The 11,362-nt window shown below is 32.5% G+C and overlaps 5 long non-coding RNA genes across 32 annotated transcripts in view; 2 read left to right on the forward strand and 3 right to left on the reverse strand.

Moving 5' to 3' along the window:
- The window catches only part of LOC127070102 (uncharacterized), a 162,445-nt gene that overhangs the window by 67,269 nt on the left and 83,814 nt on the right, over window positions 1-11,362 (forward strand). The window lies entirely within an intron of this gene.
- LOC127070103 (uncharacterized) overlaps window positions 1-11,362 on the reverse strand; it is a 155,141-nt gene that overhangs the window by 53,797 nt on the left and 89,982 nt on the right. The gene's annotated exons all lie outside the window — the stretch shown is intronic.
- On the forward strand, window positions 635-2,957 carry LOC127070194 (uncharacterized). Of its 2 annotated transcripts, none has more exons than XR_007784330.1 (3): window positions 635-649; window positions 2,377-2,669; window positions 2,809-2,957. It is a non-coding gene; the product is annotated as an uncharacterized LOC127070194 (long non-coding RNA). The 2 variants fall into 2 exon arrangements; XR_007784329.1 differs by lacking the exon at window positions 635-649 and adding an exon at window positions 1,901-2,016.
- On the reverse strand, window positions 2,774-4,196 carry LOC127070193 (uncharacterized). Of its 2 annotated transcripts, XR_007784328.1 has the most exons (4): window positions 4,079-4,196; window positions 3,533-3,721; window positions 2,993-3,207; window positions 2,774-2,900 (listed from the first exon to the last, which is right to left on the reverse strand). It is a non-coding gene; the product is annotated as an uncharacterized LOC127070193 (long non-coding RNA). The 2 variants fall into 2 exon arrangements; XR_007784327.1 differs by lacking the exon at window positions 4,079-4,196 and having other exon boundaries at window positions 3,533-4,002.
- On the reverse strand, window positions 4,473-10,453 carry LOC127070161 (uncharacterized). Of its 2 annotated transcripts, XR_007784263.1 has the most exons (3): window positions 9,929-10,349; window positions 9,684-9,808; window positions 4,473-6,534 (listed from the first exon to the last, which is right to left on the reverse strand). It is a non-coding gene; the product is annotated as an uncharacterized LOC127070161 (long non-coding RNA). The 2 variants fall into 2 exon arrangements; XR_007784262.1 differs by having other exon boundaries at window positions 9,684-10,453.

Consider the following 11,362-nt stretch of genomic DNA (forward strand, 5'->3'; position numbering starts at 1 on the left):
ATATGCGGACAGAGCAATTTAAAATTGCTCGAATATTCACTTTGATATATTAACATAATCATTTTTGACATTATTTTCCAAGAAATTCGACCTATATCGAAATGCGACTCACCTATATCGTCACCTTCGCCTTCTTCATCCCCTGTATCACCATTTTCTTCAAAATTGATTCGCAGAACTTCCTTTTTGGTATCTTTGAGAATCGCCGTGAGATTTTCTTTATCGCTCCCAAACACCCGAACGGCATTGAAATAAACATTATTACGGTACATATAATTTTCTAGCCAATTGCTATCCAAATTAACATTAGTTCGATATACAAAGACACGGTCAACGTTATTGTAGATCCTTATTTTCCCTTCTCGACTGCGTTGCATCCTTCTGAAGATGGAACAAGATGAAATGAAAGAAGATTCCGGAATGAAATCTTCTTTTCTACGAAGGAATATTTCCCCATTAGAGAAAACATTCCACTTTGACCCACGATCTGTGTGTACCGTCGGACGTCTCTTCGACCAACCTTCTGAACGCAATCGATTATATCCTCTTAACGAAGCAGCTTACCTTTGGATCCTTTGAAGGGAGATATTTCCTAGCCCCCTACCACCGTTCGAGCTTTGTAAAACAATACTACATCGGAATCGAGAAGGTTCGTCGTCATGACCTTTAAAAATGTTGTCTTCCTATTTCTCTCTCTGGTTATTATCGATCACCTAACGAGCACGGTATAAAAGATGGTATTACGAGTAAGTTAGAGAGAAGAACGATGTTTCAAAAGGAAATGTCTTGCTATTGATACCTGCAAGATCATTTATGGTATTCCCTACAAGCACTAGAGAAATTTTGAAAGACGTTGAGAATTTTAGATAATAAAATTTCTCCGACATATCTGTAATTCAATGTGTGCTCTACATGCATAAGATATATGGATATGTAGTTTTTCCCCCATTTTTTCAAATTGGGCCTACAATGTGAAGTATCCCGTCAGTGTCGATGAACTGTATCGAAAGACTGAAAATTTCAAAGGACGACTAAATACTTCTCATCCTGATCACTTCGCCGATTATACAAATTTTTATTATGGAAAAAAGAAATCGAAAAAAAAATATTGTAAGCATAAATAACATCTTTTGCCGACGTTTGACAGATGGAAATAAAAAAATTTGGGAAATAACGCTCACAAGATATTTTTGTTATGAGAAAATTTCAACGATAAAATTAATTCCGTTTCATTTAATATTAACGCTTGATACAGCGCGATGAATTGATCGAAGCAGATGCGTTTATCACAATATGCAGTTCTGTAATGTGGAACATTAGATATGGGAGTCAATAGGAAATGGCAACAGTCAGTCGAATTGAAAGAGATTGGCCCACAAACCTGTTTCCCCCTACTCTCATCTCTTACGGAACATTCGACCGCGGAATAAGAAGTTTTGATTGACTGGCGTAAAACGTATTCAAATCAATAATGCGAAAAGGAAAATATATATAACGAATAATTTTCTGTAAATCTATATTCTTTTTCACTATATAATAAAGAAAGAGAGAAGCTTGTAAACTTAAATAATACGAAGAAAACAGAAGGTAATATTACGAAACAAATTTACAAGCAATATTTCTTGTTTGATATTAATATATATTTTTAAATATTTTAAACGATAAAACAGAGAAAAATATTAATAGTCGATTATCAAAATTCTTTAGTTAATTTCTAGTTGCAAATTCTAAAGAACAGAAGGTATGAAACAAAGAAAAGACCAGAAACAAAAAAAGGAAAATAATTTCTCCAGTTAATGGGAGTATCATTGAGAAGTTTTGCTTACTTACTTCCCACCCACGACATTTCGGCTCTTTCTTTGACATAATACGTGGTATTGATTAACTGCATAGAATGTAAATCTCTTTCCACCGAGCCACGCCTCGGAAATTAGCTAGGTCATCCAAGATGGCGATTTGCGGAAGAAATTCTGCAGAAGTCATCTTCTCAATAATTTTTGAAGGAGTAATACGCAAGTAAATGATAGAATGATCGCGTATATATTTCTTACGTTTCAAAAGAAACTTACAAGCAGTTCAAACAGTACTAACAATTTCTTCATTCTCCCTAGTCTTTTGTTCGTTATCGATATAAAGTAAATTTATCAGTAGTCATTAGTATATAATTTATTATAAAATTTCATTTCTATTGTGGTAATGAAACTGATTTTCGTGATCAATGCCATCCTAATTATTATTTTGTTGCTTTTCGGAGAAGATACTTTATCTGACTTAAATGGGCGTAACCCAATTTACCTTCGATGGCTGCATATTTAAATGAACAATTGAATGTCTATCCTAAGTCGTAACTAATTTACGAAATTTAAATTATGTCAGAGATATACCAGACTAAATGAAGGCAAAAGCAATTCCAATAGTTCAGAAGTATTGCAGAGGATCAGAATTGAACGATATCTGGATTGTAATTACGTCCAAAGAAGATATATGGATTTCAACTAAGCTTAATACGATCATTAAACATTTGACATCCAAAATGAAACGCTCTTCCATTGGTACATCCTGTTTTTCCTCAAATCCGACGATTCGTTCTACTTGGATAGTAGAAATGTCGGAACGTCAACGAGCGTAGGAAATGGAAACGTTTACCTCTTCAGTCTTATATTTCAATGGTAAATCAAACAGTGCTGTCTTTATCGAATGTTAAGATATTTTAGAGATAATATATAATTTTTTTATTTTAAAGTATAATATGGAATATAAAATCTGTATCATAAGTATATTGTAGAATAATTTATTGAATTTTTACAGAGATTTTATCATGGCGACTAGAATATTTCTATAGTGGAACATTATTCGAGCATATTGAAGCAGAAGAGTGTTTCAAGAGGCAGTTGAAAATTCTAACAAAGGAAGGAACATCGTTAGCTATTGTTCATGTATGCATTATGTGATTGTGAATACCTAGGAAGAGGAAAAAGAAGAAAATACATACGTGCTTGACGACGAAGTTTCGAAAGACCAATATGGCGCTGTTTTATAAAGCTTGGAACCCTCGTACGGGGAAATGGGAGGGACCTTCCTTCTTCAAAGCATCTAACCGTGAGCTGCTTCAGTTGGAGGGTATAAGCGATTGTGCTCAAAAAGATTTGTCGATGAGCCGTCCGACGTTCCACGCGGGGCAAGGATCACAGGGGAATTAAAATGAAACTGAGGGACGTTTATCATATAAAATAATTGAACAGACAGGGACGATCAAAAGATTCATCTTTTTTCAAAGTAATACCATTAGCAGGGGAATACTTTTAAATTAAACGTGAAATAGAAAGTCCACGTCACGTCATTGTTGTTCCATCGATTTAAATTAAATAACCATTCGATATAATTAAAAAGGTAGAAGTATTGAATTCTATATTTCAAACTGTTTGCCGAAATATTCACGACATATACATAAAAAATATTCGTAATACTTAATTAGAGTTTTTCTTAAATATTGATATTTGGATGAAATAAGTTGGTGCGTAACGCTAATTACCCATTTAGTATATTACGAAAGGAATTTCGTGATAGTGGATGTCCGTAATACGTTCTCCCATATTTATCCTCAAGTACCTTCGTTTAAACCTTTCTCCATTATCTCTCTCCATGTACGTGTGCTCTGGTGCGCGTCTATCGGCATCAGATCGAGTGGCTTGCATTGAGTGTGCGTGTGTACGTAGAACTCCTGCCTTATTTTGATAATAAGGAAGGTATTTTTTCATTTGTTTTCCTGTCATCAAACCAAGCAAACAATAGGAGATTGGCTGTATAATTCAATAACCTATTTAGATTCATTGTTTGATAACAAGCTTACATATTTTGCAGAACAATAGCCTATTTTCTAAGGAACCAATTGATTTGGAACCTTATATACGTTAGATTAGATAATTAGAAGTGTAATGGTATTATTGTTTTGCATTCTCCAATAGGGAGTAACTTTCCGGAACAATTTATCCGTTCATATGGAAGAATCATATCAGTGGTATATCGATCCGCAAAAGACAAATGAAATCATACAGCTAAATAGATAATTGAATTATACCGTTAATCCTATTATCGCATTGTCTGCTTGGTTTGATGAGGGAGAACTAATGAAAAAATACCATCCTTGTTTTCGAAATAAGAGAGGAGATGTACGCAAACACGCGCACTCATTTCCGTCCACTTGACTGGAACACGTATACGCGCATGTGCACGGAGAGAGTTAGTAATAAATCGTTCAATATGAAAGTGCTGAACGATAGGTATGAGAGAACGTATTCCTCAACGAGCAAATCGTTAAATGCCGATCAATACCCCTTAACAAGGGAATTTGTAGGCATGGAGAATCATATATTTTTGCAGAAAAATCGCAATTTTGTCCATTATAATTTTCTATGATGTCTGTGATAAATGTTGAATCTATTCTTTTCCAACATTATCATCCCTCGCATTATCCGTGAGGTCTTTCCGTTTTTTTGTTAGATGTAATGACTATCACTCCTATCGTTTTCTTCCCGATTAATATTTTTTTTTTCTAAGATGTCTGTTTTAATGTTTGTCTTGTAGCCAAAATTCTCCTTCGATATTACTTATGGCACGAAACTTACTCGTGTTTGGAAATTTTGCCATTCTCTTAATGAAAAAGAAATGAGTAAGTAAACAGGTTGGAAGACTGAAATTGTATATTACGAAATCACGAAACGATATATACCAAAGGAATATTACGTTTCTGATTTTTTGGCTTATTAGTGTAGGGAACTATCTGTTTCACTAGAAATTTCAATACGACACGAGTTCAGCTTCGCAAATCTCCCCTCAGTTTCATGATTGCTTGTTTACTCCATCAAATATCATTGCATCGTACGAAGCGTACTCGCGTACAATTGCAGACAAGTCCTTATCTCTCTCTTTAAGTGGTTTATAGAAGCCCTCAGACCGTTGTGAACGTACTTCTTTTTCATAAAATCGACTGACATTCTTTTCATATAACTTGGTAATTTGACCATTTCTTGATTAACTAACCGAGTGGTTCTCTCGAAGGGAAAATACGGTAAAGAGGGGAAGGTAATATTAGGAAACCATAAATGTGACGAAAGATTTTCTCCGAATTCGTTTTTTATTATTATGGAATAGCGAAAATGCTATCTTCGATAACTTGAGCAATATGCATTTGTTTACAAGAAAAGGAAATAATATTTGGAGAAAATGTTTTCATGCAATATGGCAGTAGATATAACTTCCGACGAAAAAATTTTTTAAGAGAGATGATTTTACTATAAGAATTACATAGTATATACGTAGCACGAAAATTTATAGTGATATCATTATGAATAATAGAATACTATATAGAATCATTAGGAATAATAGAATACTGGTAATAGAATACTATAATATCCATAATATCATTATGAATAATAGAATACTGATAATAGAATACTATTAAGCATAAGTCAGACTTACAAAAAAAATAACAGTGCGAATTTCCTATATTAATATCCGATTAACTTCATAAGAATTAGTCTTCATAATTACAATAATTATTATTATAATAATTAATTATATTATAAATAATTACAGTTTTATGTGATTATTTCAATTAAAAAATAGACGAATTATTGTAAGATTCTCATTAGGAAATTCCATGATATATTACACAGATAATTTCGCATGAACATAGAGTATATATACATATAATTACATAACTATAGGAGTGGGGAAATTATTTATCCCCATGCGTTCTAGTTAGATAATTAGATTTTAGGAAGCTTGGTCTTCTATCCAGCTAACATGTGGCTAATTAAACTAGGTTAAGTCATTCCTTCCGGGATTTGCGACCCAGTAATACGCAAGTGTGTCTCATACGCGAAATAATCCCTAGCTATCATCTTTATCACTAATCATTCTATTATTCCATTAATATTCATTAAATTTGACATTATATTTGTATAAGATTTATTAAAAGATTTCATTTCCATATTATAGTACTTATCGGATAATTACTCCCATTTGGGATTCGTACCATTTAGAATATATGAGATAAATTCACTTATAAATAATAATACTTTCTTCGACTGCATATAATCTACGAAAATATTCAATAAATTATTATAAAATAAATAAATATGTTATAGACTTTATATTCGACATTACATTTTAGAATAAAAAATTTATCATATCTCTAAAATATCTTATCATTAAATAAACACAGCGTTGATTGTTTTTCCATTTATAAGCAATTTTAAAAAGGAAAATGTGTTCATATAGTAATCTTATTGTTTTTCTGGCATTTGTACTATCCATGTTGTACAATCGTATCGTCGTATGTACGTAAGAATAGATAGAATCAATGTGATTGCTTTTCACTTTGGATGTGCAATGTTATATTATCTGGTGGAGCGTTGTTGAAATTTTTTTATCTTTTTTGGAATTACAATTCAAATATAAATCAATTCGGCTCCTTTGCAATACCTCCAGGCTATCGGAACTGTTTTCGTCTTCGGTTGGTTTAGTATATCTCTGAAACAATATAAGATTCGTAGATTAGTTAAGACTTACGGAAGCCATTCAATTGTTCATCTAATTGTATTGTACTCAAAAATAAATTTTGTTACATCCTTACATGTGATATAAAGTACCTTTTCCGAAAGGCAACAAATATTAATTTAGATTGTATTGATCACGAAAATCAGTTTCATTTCCATAATACAAAATTGAAATTTTATAATAAATCACGAACTTACGATTCCTAACAAATTTACCTTGTATTGATAGCTTAAACAAATGACTAGTAAGAATGAAGAAATTGCTTCAAACGCCTGAATTACTTGTATAACGGATCTCTGGGACGTATGAAGTATGCACGAACGAATATTTGTTGTACCACACTCGCTCGCGTATTACTAGTTCGACAACTACCGAATGAATGACCTATAGCTTCATCGCCGTCCTCCGAACGACGGTATTTATACCCCGCACAACGCTTTGGATTCTTAACCCAGCGAACACGATAGCGCCCTTTGCACAGGGTTATTACACTTGATGTAGATTAATCAATATATAGAAAGAACCAAGATGCTCATAAGTTACGAGGAAATGAATTTCTCTATTGATCTCTATTAATTGGGTGTATCATTATCCTTTTTCTTCTATGCTCTTCTGTCGTTTGTTTTCTCCCCTCCTTCTCTTTACAATTTGCAATTAGAAATTAATTAAAGAATTCTGAAAATTGCCAATTATGTTTCTTCCTGTTTTTGTCGTTAAAAATATTTATGAATAAGAATTAATCTGGAGCAAAGAATATTGTTTGACAATTTTTTTTGTTATATCACTTTCTGTTCTTTTTCTATTATTGAAGATAACAATCTCTTTTTTACACATCTGTGTTTTTTTATAATGCATTAGTAAAGAGTATTGATTCATACAAAATCATTTGTCACTTTTTTTTCCTAATATCATCTTTATCTCTTCTACGTATTTTATTTGGTCACCATTTACGTAAGTCAATCAAAATTTCCTATTACGCGATTGAACGACTCGGTAAAGCTTAATTGGATATGGATTGGGGGGAAATGAATTTCTCGATGAAGATAGATTTATCGACAGATAGATTTATTGAAGGGTCGTCCGACGTTGCACGGGGAACGTGGATCATAGAGAATTGAAATGAACCTGAGGGTGGTATATTTTGCAAAATGATTCCACACGTAGGGACGATAAAAAGCTCTACCGTTGTTCGGGAGCTCGAATTCTCATGCAAAGATTCATTCGAGGTAAATGATTTGCAAGTAATACGTTTTCCCATACTTAGCTTCAAATACGTTCATACTGAACGTATTATTATTATCTCTCTTCATCCATGTGTGTACATTCGCGCCTGCGTTAGCGTTTTCAAGTGGACGAGATGATTGTGCGATCCTATGAGGGAGTGTGTTATATCGTTCAATATTGACGCAAGGATTTATTTTCATAGGATTTTTTTTCTTTTATCATGTTTTAGATAATCGCATAATTCTGTATAGATATAGATGAGCTATATTCGAGACGCTAAAGTATAGATCGTATTATACAATTTCGTATATAATAATATGTTATAACTACATTTTATAATATACGATAGAAAGTTGTATAGTATATGATTATTATTTTCCACTATATTTCATACTGTGCACTTACTCTTGGGTATATTAGTGTATAATATTGAACAGAAAAGAAAATATAATTAGAGTTACCTGATTTAGGACATGTTTACGCGATTTAATCGTATGATCGTATATAGAGCGAACCTTTGTGATACATATCAGCAATCGAATTGGTATCGTTTGTTTTCGTGATTAATATTATTAGTTTTCTTTTTTTAAATATCATACCTTTCGCTTGTTTGAAGCAACAGTTCATTTCTGAGTTTGAAGGAGATTCTGACATATTTTTCTGACAAAAATAAAATTCTGATTGTTGACTCAAATATTTAAATAAGTAATTAGAACGCTTAGAAAGTATACTAAAACATTCACTGAACATTTTTAATATTTCCGGAAAATTCTGAAATTGTATTTAAAAGGGAAGATAATTATATGTGCGCTCATTGAAAAATTAAATCATTCCGAAGATAATTCGGAAAATTTAAATATTATGTTACGAAAGATATGATAAATCACTGCTATACTCAGTTACACGTAAAAAGAAATAAACGATTGCAGAAATATAATATTTCCATAGGAACAAACTAGTTTAGAACATAATATAAGAAGTATTTGATAAGAAGAAGTACAATTGGACCATTCATTTAAGTTTTCCAATAAGAGGTAAATTTTTAGGAAAATGAATGTCGTTACGATGAAAGAACTGAGACAGTCGTGGCACATCGATCTGCAGAAGACTTAATTAAATGTGCAAGTAATTAAATGATGGATTTAAAAAGATAATTGAGTTATACAGCCAGTCGTATCGTCCAATAGTCTGTATGGTTTGAAAAGGGGAAAGCAAATGAAAAAATACCTTTCCAATTTGCAAAATCAGATAGGAAATGTGCGCTCACAGGACCGCACACTCATTTCCCTCGGCTCGAACTGGCGCATTCAAGCGCGCATAAGAGCACACACGGACGGACAGAAATAGTACCAAATCCTTTAATACGAAGGTACTTGACGATACGTAGGGTCGATAAGACGATACGACGATACATTTCTTCTACTTTCAATTAATCGACTGATTACTCAATTTAATTTAATGGAATAACTATGACAAGGTGACGTAAACATGAAACAAATCCGTAAATCCTTTAAGCCTCCCTACAGGTTTAATCATTTTGATATTTTAATCATTCAAACCTGACTTAATTCAAATTCGATTATTCTGAGCTCAATCTTCAATCCATGATAAAAACTTCCATTCTCATAATCGTCTCTACTCTGGATATCATTTTCTGTTTTTTCCTTATTATTTTTATTATTCCCGATAGGTCACGTTGATCCATTTAACTTCTTTCATACGATACACCTTCTTAGAAATTTTAGAATTCAAATCGAAATTTTGCAAAATCAATGTTCGGCCAAGGACAAACATCGTTTTGATTAGAATTAAATTTATTATGGAATCATCGTTGTGGAGATAAAGTGTATCGTCGATTGAAACGTGAGCGAGCGTGGACTACTAATATTTACACTCACCCTCTACTACTTCATCCCCTGTATCTCCTTCTTCATCTTCATCCTCTTCTTCTTCTTCAATAATGATTCGCAGAACATCTTTTTCGGAATCACTATTAATCGCCCTAAGGTTTTCCTTATCGTTCCTAATCTCGAAATTGAAATAAATATTATTACGATATATATAATTTTCTAACTAATTGCCGAAATTAATATTAGTTCGATATCCAAAAATACGGTCAACGTTATTACTGATTTTTATTTACCCTTCCCGACTGCATTGAATCCTTCTGAAGTTGCAAAAAAATAGAATCCAAAGAGAATCGGCGAGGAAACTTACTTTTCTACGAAGGAACGTTCCCTTATTAGAGCAAAAATTCAACTTTGACCCATGATCCGTATGAACCGTTGGACGTTCCTTCGAAAAACCTTTCCCAACGCAATCGATTATATCCTCTTACTGAAGCCGCTTCCCTATTGATCCTTTGAAGGGATGATTCCCTAGCCCCGTACCACCATTCGAAAGCAGCATAGTAAAACAGTACTATATCGATTTCGAGAAGATTCGTTATCAAGGCCAATATAAATTTTTTCTTCCTATTTTTTGTTTGTTTAATTTCAAACACCTGACGAATAAGGTATAGAACAAAATATTACGGATGAGTTAGAGACAAGGTCCATGTTTCAAAAGGAAATGCTATGATGATATGATGCTCAGATGATATATAGTATTCCCTAGAAGCACTAGAAGAGTTTTGGAAGAGGTCGATAATTTTAGATAATGCAATATCACTGACCGATTACGCATAATTCAATGTGTGTTCTCCATGCATGAGATATATAGATTTGTACTTTTTTTCTCATTTTTTAAAATTCGACGTATAATGTAAAGTATCATGTCACTGTCGAAGAATTTTAAGAAAAAATTGACAATTTCAAAGAACGATTAGATACTTCTCATGTTGATTACTTCGCCGATTATATAATTTTTATTATGCAAAGAGAAATTGGAAAAAAATATTATTTGAATAAATAAATTTTTGGTCGACGTTTCACAAATGGAAATTCAAAATGTGGGTAATAACGTTCACAAGATATTGTAATTATGAGAAAATTTCAGCAATAAAATTAATTCCTTTTCATTTAATATTAATCATTAATAGGGGGCGATGAATTAATTGAAACGAAAGCGTTATTACAATATGCATTTATGCAATATGGATTATTTCATACGGTAGTTAACAGCAAAGGGCAACAGTAAGTCGGCTTAAAAGGGATTGGTGGACAAATCCGTTTCTCCCCACTCACATCATATTCAGCTCTTTCGACCGCGGAATAGGAGGTGTCGATTGAACTGCGTAAAGCCTATTCAAATGAATTACGCGAAAAGGGAAATAAATATAGCGAATGATTTTCTCTGAATCCATATTTTTTGGCACTGTGTAATAAAGAAAGAGAGAAGCTTGTTAACTTAAATAACGCAAAGAGAATTAGTAATATTAAGAAACAAATTTTCAAGCAATATTTCTTGCTCGATATTAACATTTATTTCTAAATATTTTAAACGATTAAAATGGGAAAAATAACAATAGTCGATTATAAATATTCTTCAGTCAATTTCAAAATTGTAAATTGTAAAGAACAGGAATGAAAAAGAAACCAGAAACAAAAAAAAGAAAATAATTTGTCCAGTTAATGCG

This window comes from Vespula vulgaris, chromosome 17 (assembly GCF_905475345.1).
Source record: "Vespula vulgaris chromosome 17, iyVesVulg1.1, whole genome shotgun sequence".
NCBI lineage: Eukaryota > Metazoa > Arthropoda > Insecta > Hymenoptera > Vespidae > Vespula > Vespula vulgaris.